The sequence below is a fragment of the Chrysemys picta genome, chromosome 4 (assembly GCF_011386835.1).
Source record: "Chrysemys picta bellii isolate R12L10 chromosome 4, ASM1138683v2, whole genome shotgun sequence".
Classification (NCBI taxonomy): Eukaryota; Metazoa; Chordata; order Testudines; family Emydidae; genus Chrysemys; species Chrysemys picta.
The window spans coordinates 48,459,670-48,471,134 of record NC_088794.1 but is presented as its reverse complement, the minus strand read 5'-3'; positions in this window follow the sequence as shown (position 1 = coordinate 48,471,134).

The following is an 11,465-nucleotide window of genomic DNA, read 5'->3' as shown; positions in this document are numbered from 1 at the left end:
CCTGTTGTAATTTCTGGGGTATGGGGGTCCAAAACCTCAGAAGACTGCTGTCCTCTATAATCTCAGCAGTATCTTGAAGGGGCCTGGCTGCCTGAAACAGGATTTTACTGTTCTCCCCCTGTCCCCCCCCCCTTTTTTTTTTTTAATGGGAGAAGAAAAGTCACCTTTTTATTTTATTTGCAATATTAAAAACACCTTGGAGCTCTAGACTTCATCAACAGTAGACACAGCAAGGCTTAGTATAAACAGCCTAAATAGGGTCATAGATTTAAAGGCCAGAAGGGACTATTATGATCAACTAATCTGACCTCCTGCATACCACAGGCCAGAGAATTTCACCTAGTGATTCTTGTAGCAAGCCCATATCTTGTGACAGCTAGATCATCTTGTTTAGAAAGATACCTAGTTTCACTGTAGGGTAAATGTGTGGGTACTCCTATGTGTGTGTGTTTTGTTAGTGACTGCATGAGAGTTTGGGTGGGTGTTGCTAGGCAGATATATTGTAGGGTTTCTCCACCACCTCATCACAGTTCTTTTTTAAAGTTTGTTTGGTGATCAGGTAATATTTCTGAAGTGTCTGGGGTGGTATGTATTAGGGGGTTTACATTTAGTCAATATCTACCCCACAAATGGAAACATTATACTGGCATCTATAAAGTAAGCAGACTGCCTTAACATTTCATGGATGACTTCTCTATCTGCTGACCAATGGTCACCATTTCAAAGGACTCATTGCACACCAGTGAGGAAAATGTCCGCATCCTCCTCTGTCCTTTATGTTCTCCACACATACACTACTTTATGCTTGTATAGAATGACATAAGCAATTTGGAAAATATAATCCTTTGGTGGAATTATTTATACAAAATATGAGTTCAAAATTATATTTGTTTGAAAGAAAAAGAATAAATACCTCCAAACTTTAGAGAAGTTCTCACTAAAATTTGAATTTCATGGCAGCCTGTTATAATGATAGGAAACAAACAGAAGTCTCTGATATAAACTCTGCCAAACTTTCACATTCAGATCTGGATCTAAACTTTGCAGTTCAGGTTTATCGCTATGATGTCTGTAATTAAAAAGAGGTGTTACAGTGTTAGAAAATGAGAAAAAAACAATTACACCAATTCTTTGTTTCATAAATATGACCTGCTCTGCCTGACTGTATGCAAGTGGATGTCCCCATTAATTCCCTTCATTACATTCTTTAGTGTCACAATTAATAATGATACTAAAGCCTGAGTTGAAGAAAATTCTGGGCATGTTGAATCATAGCTATGTAGGGCTGGAAGTCACCTTGAGAGTCAGCAAGTCCAGCCCCCTGTGCTGAGGCAGGACCAAGTAAATCTAGACCAGTGATACTCAGACTTCAGTGGTTCAGGAGCCAAACTAGCAATCAACATTACCCAAAAGAGCCACAGTAATGTGAATGTATTTGATTCATTTACTATAGTACTATATAGTCATATTTAAACAGTATGACATAGGAAATATTTAGTTTATATTATTCTCACAGCATGTATTATTATTTTATCAACTATAATTGGTTAATAACCTAGTAGAAGCATCCTGATTGGTTAATAACTTAAATCGGTTAATAATTAAATCACAGGTTGTTTTAATATGTGCTGCAAAGAGCTGCAGGAGACACATTAAAGAGCCACATGCAGCTCGAGAACCACAGTCAGAATATCACTGATGTAGACCATCCCTGAAAGCTGTTTGTCCAACCTGTTCTTAACCTCCACTGGTAGGGATTCCAGACGCTTAACTACCCTTACAATCTAATCTAAACATTAAATAAAATCTGTATCAGATGATAGAAAATCACTCAAGATAGTTAAGCCCAAAGCAGATTGAGACAAATTGGAGGAGTGATCTGAAATCAACAAGATTAAATTTGATAAAGACAAATGCAAAGTACTACACCTAGGAAGGAAAAATTATATAGAGAGAGAGAGATACAAAATTGATAATAACTGGCTAGGTTAGTATTGCTGAAAAGGAACTGGGGGTTGTTGTAGATTGTTTAATAATTTGTTCCAATATCTTTGCAGGTATCAAAGTTACATTGACTGGTCTATAATTCTCTGGGTCATTTTTGTTCCCCCTTTTAAGATGGGTAATATGTGTGCCCTTTTCCAGTTCTCTGGGACCTCTACTGTACTCCATGAGTTCTCAGAAATAATTGCTAACTGTTCTGAGATTTCTTAAGCTAAGTACCCAAGGATGAATTTTATCAGGTGCTGCTGACTTGACTGCATCTCATTTATCTAAATGTTCTTTAACCAGTTCTTAACCAATTTTGGCATGGATTCTTTCCCCCCTTGATATTATGTTGGAATAATACATTCTTTTTTTTAAGACAAAACTTATGGTCAGACTTAAATTATAATAGTCCAATTTTATCACAAGTCATGTTGGGGAGGACCTGGCATTTTGGCCTTGGAGAGCCTTTTGTCAATTATTTTTGAGAGATCAAGGTCACAAAAAACACTCTATAAATCCACAGTGGTATTATTAGGCCATATGTATGTCAAAAGATTTTGTTCTATTAGTTTTCTCGGGGCGGGGAGGATTATTATTATTTTTTTTCACTGATTCTGTCTGGGTGTATAATTGTGTATATTATCACACACAAGTCTGTCTATGTTAAATATTTAAAATATACACTGCCATCTTCTGGACCACCACTTTTTAAAAATATTTGCTAAAGAACTCTTATAAACCATTATTGATTGTGCACTTTGAAAATTATTTTTATTGTTTAGATTTTTTGCAAAATTAATTTTTGTGCAGGCTCTTCGATTTGACAAATGGCATATACCACCTTGGGTAGGGGAGAGAGAGAAATGACATTATTTTCAGAGTAAGCAATCAAACAAACAAAATTTTTGCTCTTCGCATTTTTTCCATCAGAACGTTTCCTTCCATGACTGTAGCCTCCAGTCATTTTTGTAAAACTTCAATAAAAGTACTTATTAGCTTGTGCTAACATTTTCAAACATGGATTAGGAGTTTAAACGTGGATGTAAGAGCCTAACAATCAGTGGCCTGATTTCCAGAATTGCTGAGCGCCTGCAGCTCCTGCTGACTTTAGATGGTGTTGTGGCTGCTCAGCACTTCTAAATATCAGGCTGAGACATGTTCGAGTTTGGGCACCCAAAATCGGTGGCTATTTTGTAACTTGCCCAAAGTCACACCAGGAAGAAAAAGCATAGAGAGAAACAGAACCCAGCTCTCATAAAGCCCCAACCCTAGCAATAAAATGCTTTCTCTTTTACAGCAATTTTAACTTGCCCACACTATCTATGTATATTTCATATGACTCCGTTTTGCCTTGGATACATCCATGCAATCACTGATGTCATTTCATATTGCATGCATATCTGAGGGTAGAACAATGCACGCTGCATAACTATAGGTATCCCTCCTATAAATGACAGGTTTCAGAGTAGCAGCCGTGTTAGTCTGTATCCGCATTGTTCTTTTTGCGGATACCTCCTATAAATTATCTGACACTTTCCATTAAATTTAAACCATTAGGGCTGAAATTTTTCATGCCCTTGTATCTTCCACAGGCTGATTTTAAGTTTCAGCTAAAACAGTTCTGCTGCTTCTCAGAATGAGATTAAGGGAAAATGTTAATTTAGATGCAAGAGCCAAGAGTGGAGAGGCAGGGGCAGGATTTGGGGTGGGGGGAGAGAGATGGGAGGGGTTAGGAGTAGAGGGAGGGAGCTGGGGGCAGGAACTGGGGAAGGATTAGGATCTAAACTGGAGGAGGACAATGACAGGAGCTGGGGAGGGGAGTATAGGAGCAGAAGGGGACAGGGAGAGGCTGGAGCGGGGCAGAAGTGTGTGTGTATATATATATAATTATAGAGAACAATCCTCTAAAGAACCTGGAATAAATCCATTATTCCTGAGTCTCAACATTCCTTTGCTGCCTAGCAAATATCTGTGAACCCCATTGGCAAAGTGTGTGTCTATCCCCCTCTAGCAGCAGAACCACAGAGCCTTCTACTGCTACCAGTTTCTCTGTTAGCTTAAATGGTGGAAGACTGTACCATATATCTAATGATCCCTACCCTACCAATGACCCATGTGGACATCACTATGATTACATAAGATTACATTTTTGTTTTGATTCTTAAAAACATATGAAATTACATCCAAAACACAATGTTAAAAGAATGTTAAGGTTGAAAAGTCAAATCCTGTGGGGAAAAATAGCATGTGATCATGTAATTAAAGACTGTATCTACCTATACTCATGCAACAGACTTTTGAAGTCAATAGGGGTTTCATGGATGTAAATTAGTAGAACATGACTCTGGAGTTGGTCCAGTTAACACTTATACACAGGAGTAACTTCACTCATCCAAGTATCACAATGAATTCTATGGACCCGCTTAATGAGTAAACTTACATGAGTAAGTATTTGCATGGCTGGGTCCTATTTATATTATGTCATGCTCTCTTCTTAGTTTCTTTTCTTGTCAAAAGCTCTTTTCACTCATTTTTGCTCACTAACCGAATGCCATGTTGCTTTACCACTTGCATTCAAAATGCAAATTAAACCATCACTGACTTCACTAGCAAACTTGGCCCACAGACTCTCATAGGAGATCCACCTATTTTCAGCAGAATTTAATCTCCACCTTTAAAAGCAGTGTTGTTCCAGTCTTATATGCACCAATTTCCAGGGATTTTAACATTCTGCTTAATAGTGGTTCTTGCCTATTGTACGTCAAAAGAGGCTCCTTTAGCAATATTAGTTTAACCTTCATTCCAACCAGTAATAATGTACAAAGCTAACATGAGACAAATAAGTTGAATATTTGTTTCAACCGGCCTTATTTTATAGTAAAAATCTTTTATTGTGAGAGTGAATCTCCTTTTACCTTGCAGTTAGCTAGTGTTTTGGTTTTGTTTTGACAAAGACATGTTAAATGTAACTGCTTAGCTGCTGAATATATGTGATATAACAAACATGTGGAAAGATACAGGAAATCAGACTGGGAGTTGATGAGAGTGCAAAGAACTGCAGGGAATTAATTAAACTCTTAGATACACTGTAAGCTTTTTTTTTTTTTCTTCTCCCCTTTACAAACACCTTGTGGAACTGGCTGGTAGCTAGTAATCAGACAATGGTTAGAATTAAAGTAAGGCCAAAAGCATGATTAAACTAGGTGTTTACAGTAAGATGCTTAGAGTTCAAATACTACAGGCTTTCTCTAGCAAAATTCACAGTGACCTGAGTAGGAATTTTGACTAAGGACTGCAGAACTGGCCCATGCAGTACCACGTGGGTTATACCAGTACACCTACACTGGTTCTGTATTGGGTGAGATAACCTTGTGCTTGGAGAAAGTGATTTCTACAAATGGATGGAAGGTTTCAGAGATTGACTGATTACACTAGTGCAAAGCAGATAGCCCTTATTTTTAATGTGAAATACACAGTACAGGTATCTGGGAATGCCTGTGAGAACTCTGATAAGATTTCCTCATGCTTCACTATCTCAATTATCTTGATTGGTCTAGTTTTATCAAAAGTCTGGGTAAAAAAGCAAGATGGCCTGACCTTGCTCTTTCATTTACCTGTGCATTAAATATTATGGTAGCAATGATAGTATGCACCGTAAACAGAAAATATATGTGGCCTCATTCTGCAATCCCTATGCACGTAGAACTCCTATTGAAACAAATTGCCATGGAATTTTGCTGCCTAAAAACTACAGGATTAAGTTCCTGATCTTGCTTTTATCTGAATTAAAAGGCATTCAGTATCCTTCTGAAGACCAGTATTAAAACAATCTCAGGCTGAGCTGTCTGCCTGCACCTTTTGGAATAACTGTGTAGCCTTATTGTTTGAGTGCTGCTAATATGCTTGGCATTATACAAACATGAACATCTTCTAATTAGATCTTCTCTCACTAATACGGGATGACTGTTTGTTTGCTTTTTCCATGCTTCCACAGTATGCCATGAACTTGCCTTGAGAACCGGTTGAAGACAGAATCAAATGTGAGCACACCAGAGTACCATGAATTTGGTTAATCTAAAGTGAGTTTGAATGTTGAGAGAGAAGGGCTCAGTTCTGTAAATGTCACTCCTGTTTAATAGTAATTAATTATCAAGATGTCCCAGGGAAGTCAGGGGGTCTTGTGGTGTGTGTGTGTGTGTGTGTGTGTGTGTAAGTCCTACTCAAGCTGAGTAAAAGTTGCAGAATTAGGCTCCCAGGCGCTGGCCATTCCTACTGGAGTCTGCTAATCTATAGTCGGCAGCAGCAGTATCGAAAGACACGCCTTTTTGAGAGAGATTGTAATTTCATCAGCATTTGGATCCTCAAGATTGCTTCAGAACCATCTATTTATTGCAGGCCTACCATACTTATAAACATTTACATTCTACAATAATTATTCAAAAATTTCAGCTAACAATAGTGTTATTACATTGTTTGCAACCGATGCTGTAGGATTACGTAGTCTGCGTTAAAAGGAGAGCCCACAAGGTCTTAAACCTTACCTAGTGTTCACTGTTCCATATTATGGAGTGTGGGAAGTACAGGGAAATTTGAAATCTGTCTAAACTCAGTTTAAAATCCATACTTCTCCATATATTCACTCCCTGTAATTATAGCTTTTTAAAAAGGAAATGATTGATGGTGGTCTTTTAGTTTAAAATATGTTGTTTGTGTTATCTCCCTAATGGTCATGAACCAAATTCTGTTTAATTTACTTATGCGAGTAGTCTCTTTTAAGTGAATAGGATCACTTGCATGAGTAAGGCAACCTGGATTGTGAGCACCCACATTCTGCATGATCTCCCCTTCTGTGTGCACCTAGGGCCTAATATATGCAGTTGCATAAATCCTTTTGTACGTAAGTGAAGTTAGGGATATTTAATTTAGACAGAGATGGTATTGTGCCCTTTTTGACCAGAGTGGTTCACCAATATTCAGAGTCTTGTGGGTTGTTTGCACGGGGGGGATAAATTGATGATGGAGTCAGGTAATACTTTGATGTAATCCTATTTATTTACAAAGAGGAGATGGTTTTTTTGCTCAAAGTTCCAATACAGTTTCAGCATCATTCTATCCAAAAAGGTTTCTCTTGTCTTTTACTCAGAACCATGTTCCCAATGCTTGTTCTGGCTGTCGTCTTGGTTTCTGCTGCTTTTCTCAGATTCTCTGGTGTCGTGTTGCTGAGGTTTCCCCACCCACCCACTCAACTTCATCTTCACCCAAAACAATACCCAGTCTCCCTATATGGTGGTATGGGGCAGGAATATAAGGATGACGTGTTTGGTGGGGCACAGGTGTGTGTGTGTGTGTGTGTGGGCATGTGGGCGTGTGCGCGCGCTGTGGTGGCTTAATATAAAACACCTCCCTGGCTTGGATGTAAAACTCTTGATTGCTATTCCTTTTAAAGCACTGTCAGGGGAAAGGATATGGAAAGGACTGGATGGTCACATATTGAAAGACCTGAAGTGCTTTCTGTAAGGTAATGCATTAGGGTGACCGGATATCCCATTTTTAAAGGGACAGTCCCGTTTTTGGGGACTTTTTCTTGTATAGGTGCCTATTACCTCCCACTCCCTGTCCCTTTTTTTCCCCACAGTTGCTATCTGTTAACGCTATAATGAATACACTTGTTTCTTGTGTTAAACTAGACTGAACTAGAAATGTCCAAACTTGAATAGCATACTGCTCTAGATTCTTTAGCCATATAAAGAATAGATACCAATATTTACAATCTAGAGGATGCTGTGATGACTAGGGAGAAAATTGTCTTGCACAAAGCTTAGTAGGTTCAGTGAAACCAGGCCTAGCTCAGCAAATTGTAGGATTCTGCACAGCATAAACACTTAATTCTCCTGTAAATATTAATGCTGCTTCTGTCTCTTGTGTTTATTTGATAAACTATTGATTTTTCAATATCCTTTCATCTGTGAAATAACTTAAAAACAGTTCTCTATGGCAGAAAACATCTACTGTAAAAGTGTGAGAGACTGACTAGAATTAATAAGAGGATATTTCTCATCTCCTTAATATTTACAGGAGATCTATCCAAATCCCATAAAGCACTCAGGGATTTTCCCTTACAATTTCTAACTTATTACATTTCATAATATTAATTAACTTTGTTTTGTGGAGGACTGGACAGCTTGGGTGATTAGTAATGGAAAGAAGAGCCTTTCACTCATATTGCGTGTCTGAATCCAGGCTTAGCTGGTATTACTCAAACCTTTTCAGTGGCCTATGTCAGATGTAGCTGGTGGTGTCAGTCCAGTCCACATCATTAAAACAGTCCTCTATCATAGCTGCATTAGCTGTCAACTTTTGTTCAGTCTCAACAAAGAGGTCAAGGTCTGGATGGGCATTTGGGACAGAACTATCAACTCCTCCATAGAAGTGCTCCCTCCAACTCAGGACTGGCAGAGCAGTATGGAGAAGCTTACAAAACATGTAGTGATAGTGCATCTATTCTGGGCCCAGTTCTCCATTTCTTGCATATTCCAAGCACCACCTATTGCAGTGCTTCTGCCTGATGCCTACAAAAACTTGACAATGATTAGGCAATTAGCATGCTATGACCACTGCTTAACACACTGATTACTTGTCTCATTGTTACCTTGTGCTCCATCATCTGTTTGTTGTATCCACCTGTTATCTCCCATTTTATACTTGGATTCCAAGCTATTCAGGGTAGAAACTGTCTTTGTTATGTGTTTGCACAGGACTAAGCATAGTGAGGCCTTGATAGATGAATGGGGCCCCTAAATACTGAAAGGATTCAGTACTATTTTTCCAAGCCGATGGACTGTTTGACAATTCAGTTTTCAAGACACATTGAAAATATTAATATACAATATAATATACATTGTACTAATATACAATACATCTACATTTGTAGTTTATGAAGCTGGTGACTGCAGGGTCAGGCATGGATACAATAAATGAGCAATACAATGATTTTTTTTTGTTGTTGTTTCGTTGCTTAGCAATACAATATGACTCCTGCAAGCCAGCAGACAGACACTGTTACGGGAATGGAATATAAGCTACTTAAAAACAAAATAGTGCACAACCTTCTGTACTATACCAAAAAAGATATAATGGAGACTAGTATAGAGCAGGTAATGTAAGGCCAGCATAAGTCAACCATGTCCAGCAAAGTCTATCCAGAGTGTGTGTGATGCAAAGCAAATATAGTACATAATATTACAAAGCGCCTAAGTCTGTTCAGTCAAATGATTACATTTTTTCTTTATCCCTCTCCTATTAGTAGAGTGGCTGTGTCTCTCTTGGCCAACTGTCCTGGCTTTATTTTAATTGTTGTTTTTAACTTTGTACAGCCCCACAGCTTGGGTGCTATATATACAAATAAGAAAATTAAACTGGCTGAACATTCTGGCATGTCTTTCCTTGGAAAATATTGCATCATATAATGGAATGTTCAGCTAGCATTCACTGTGCTGCTGAGGGAGGAGAACTTTGGGTTGATTTTTTTTTCTTTATTTAATATAAACTTTTTTTTAATTTCACTGATGCCTTTTAATGTATTTAAGGTCTCTTCTGTCAGTGTCATTCTGGTAGAACAAAGTGCTTTTTCTTCACTGTTTAAGGGCTGGTCTGGCAAGATCACAAGCCAGGATCCTATGCTACAAGAATAAGTCACAGTAGTGAAGTCGCCTTTTCGGAGCAGAACCTGCATTGGCCTTTTTATTATCCCATTGTAAATAGCCTGTATTCTTGCCTGACTGGGTAGAAAGTGGGTCCAGCCAGGCAAGAAGAAACGCCATTTTCATGATAGTCTGTCAACATCACAAGCACCCTGGGCTAGTCTACCCCTGGACTGTTTATTCCAAAAGTAAAGTCAGCAACCCCTCTCGTGCCCTCGTCCAGTCCTTCCTTAAACCACTCTTCTTTCACAAAGTCTTCCAACAGTGACCCTCTTCCAAAACTGACCTCATCACTACCAACATCTGCTCCTGTCCATATTTGAACTCTTGTCTATTATATAGTATTTTATTAATATTCATGGAGCAGACACCTTGGGTCAGATTATCCTCAGCTGTAACAGTGTAAATCCAGAGTAACTCCACAGACTTCCTGTGTGACCATGGGCAATTCACTTAATCTTTCTGTGCCTCCATTTCACATTTGTTAAATGGAAAATAATACGGCCATGTCTATACTATGGACACTACAGCAGCACAACTGCAGTTATGCCACTTTAGCACCCATAGTGTAGACTCTTTGTACATCAGTAGAAGGGGGTTTTCCATGTATGTAGCTAATTAACTTCCTTGAGCAGCAGTAGGTAGGTTGACAGAAGAATTCTAGTCACCTCTACTCCCTGGGTTAGTTTGGCTTAAGTATGTGTTAACAGGGTATGAATTTTTCATATCCCTGAATTACCTAGCTAGGTTGATCTAAAATTTTAAGGGTAGATTAGTCCTCAGTCTCTTCCTCACAAGGGTGTTCTGTGGATAATTACATTTGGGCCTGATTTTCATATACACTAAGAGCAGTGTAAAGGGGCTTTACATTGGGTGTAAATGTAACTTACAATGTAAAAGGACCTGGGATGTCAGGTCACTGTTTGTGAGTTGCTTAGATACTATAATAATAGAGGCTATATAATTACCTACAATGATAGAAGATTAGGATAGAGTAGACCTGAGTAAGGACTCTGAGATCTAAGTCATGGTAAATAAATTAACTTGCTTTTGTGTGTTGCAATATAAATATAATGGCAGTAGTTTTCATTCCTATTTTACTATACTACTTATTTCATAATAGTCACTAATTTACTTACCCCTAATAGTGGGAGCACAGCTGGTCCTATTATCTGTGTGTTGACTCACTGTAACAGTATTTACACACACATTCAACCAGAGTCCTTAGTCCCTGCAGAGGGCACTTCATGTACCCAGGGATCTAACCAGGGAATGGGTGGGCTGGGGTCAAGTGCCTTGTCCCCACTCACACTTGCCCCATGGAAATTCCACAGAAAAGCTAATATGGCCCTAAGTTGTATCAATTTTCTACACACTCACCCCTGGCATAAATTTCCCCCAAGGCAGCTGCAGGCTGGGGAAACCCTAGCATATTGGCCCCATTGGCTCCAAGTTGTCAGAAAACATGGAGGGACTGGGAACACACAACTGGCACAAATGCAAGGGCTGGCCTTACCATGAGGCGAACTGAGGTGGCCGCCTCAAGTGCCAGACTGGGCGGGGGAGGTGCCAGTAGAAAATTGTGTCTGCTGCTGGTGCATATGTATTCTCTCTGCTCTAGATGCACAGAGATGATGGAGTCCTGTGCTGGAGGAAGGAGGGCACAAGAGACATAACAGGCCGGCAGGAGAAAAGGTGAGAGGGAATAACAGAAAGCTGCAGGGAGAGAGAGGGGGAGCAGCCTATTATGTACTTTCTAGCACCCCCAGGAGCCTG